Genomic DNA, 1471 nt, shown 5'->3' with positions numbered 1-1471 from the left:
AGAAAAAGAGAAGATATATTGTTTAGAAAAATGGAGAGAGGCAGTTTTTTTACACAGTCACATAAACAGACTATACAATGTACTGCTTTACCCCAGTGCAAAATCACTCTAACAGATAGTCACCAAGTTTTACTAATTCAATGAATAGGTACAAATGGCACCAACTTTTAGATGGTAATACAAGACATGAATTAAAGTTTTATTTCATCATATTCAAAAATATATCGGACTCTAAGAGAAGTAGTAGTTCCATGAATTTTTCAAAGATTCGAAACATTGGGCTCTGAAGATCTGTATCCTACATGAAATAAGCTCTTCAGCCCCCAGAAACGTGCAGTTGCATGGCTCTCCCCCCAACAATCTTTTCAGAGCCTCCTTTATGTCCTTGTTCCGCAGACTGTAGATGAAGGGGTTCAGCATGGGCATGACCATGGTGTACATCACTGAGGCTATCGCACTTGCATGCATGTCATGTGTTGCAGCTGAACCAAGGTACACCCCCAGGCTTGTACAATAGAATAAGGAGACCATGGAGAGTGAGACACACAGGTAGATAATGCTCTGTACTTCCCCTGAGCAGATAAGATTACACGTATGGATAAAACAATCTTAGAATAAGTGTAAAGGATCCCACTGAGTGGAATCACACCCAGCAGAACAGCAGCACAATCCAGCACCACATAATTGAGGAAAGCATTGAAACAGGCAAGTTGGACCATCTGATTAAGTTCACAGAAAAAGTGGGGAATTTCAAAGGGGGCACAAAAGGACACCCACAGCATCATTAAGGTTTGAAGTAAGGAATACAAGGCGCTAGTGATCCAGGCCGTCAGGACCAACAGGCCACAGAACCGGGGTTCATGATGACCGTGGAGTGCAGGGGCTGACAGATGGCCACGAAGTGATGATCATAGGCCATCACGGTTAGGGGGAAGTTGTCCACCTCCACAAAGAGCAAGAAAAAGTACATCAGGGTGAGGCAGTGTTCACAGGTTATGATTCTGCTCTGTGTCTGCAGATTTAACAACATTTTAGGGACTGTGGTAGAGGTAAAGCAGATGTCACAGAAGGAGAGATTATAGAGAAAAAAGTACATGGGTGTCTGGAGGTGAGAATCAGGGATTGTTGTCAGGATGATGAGAAGGTTCCCAAAGACGGTGATAAGGTACATGGACAGGAAGAGGCCAAAAACCAAGGGCTGCAATTCTTCTTCCTCTGAAAATCCCAGCAGAAGAAACTGTGCATTCCATGTATTGTTTCCTGACTCCATATGCATGATGGGACTACAAGAAAATGTTTAAAATGTATGTCAATTATTCAAACAGTCATTACTAATTGATCTATAATTTGCATTGGGCAACCAATAAATTAATTTCAATGTTTTGTTTTTGAACCACTCTCTTTGAACCTTACAACTTTCCTTTATTAATAATTTACAGGCACGCATATTGAGAGGCAGCTTCGTGCCAGA

General features: G+C 41.7%; 1 pseudogene; it reads right to left on the bottom strand.

Moving 5' to 3' along the window:
* Positions 1–231: 231 nt before the first annotated feature.
* Positions 232–1270, bottom strand: LOC143649265 (olfactory receptor-like protein OLF4; annotated as a pseudogene).
* Positions 1271–1471: the final 201 nt, after the last annotated feature.

This window comes from Tamandua tetradactyla, chromosome 11, assembly GCF_023851605.1.
Source record: "Tamandua tetradactyla isolate mTamTet1 chromosome 11, mTamTet1.pri, whole genome shotgun sequence".
In the NCBI taxonomy this organism is placed as follows: Eukaryota; Metazoa; Chordata; class Mammalia; order Pilosa; family Myrmecophagidae; genus Tamandua; species Tamandua tetradactyla.
Note: the sequence above shows the minus strand (reverse complement) of the source record. Positions and strands in the feature narration are given on the sequence as shown.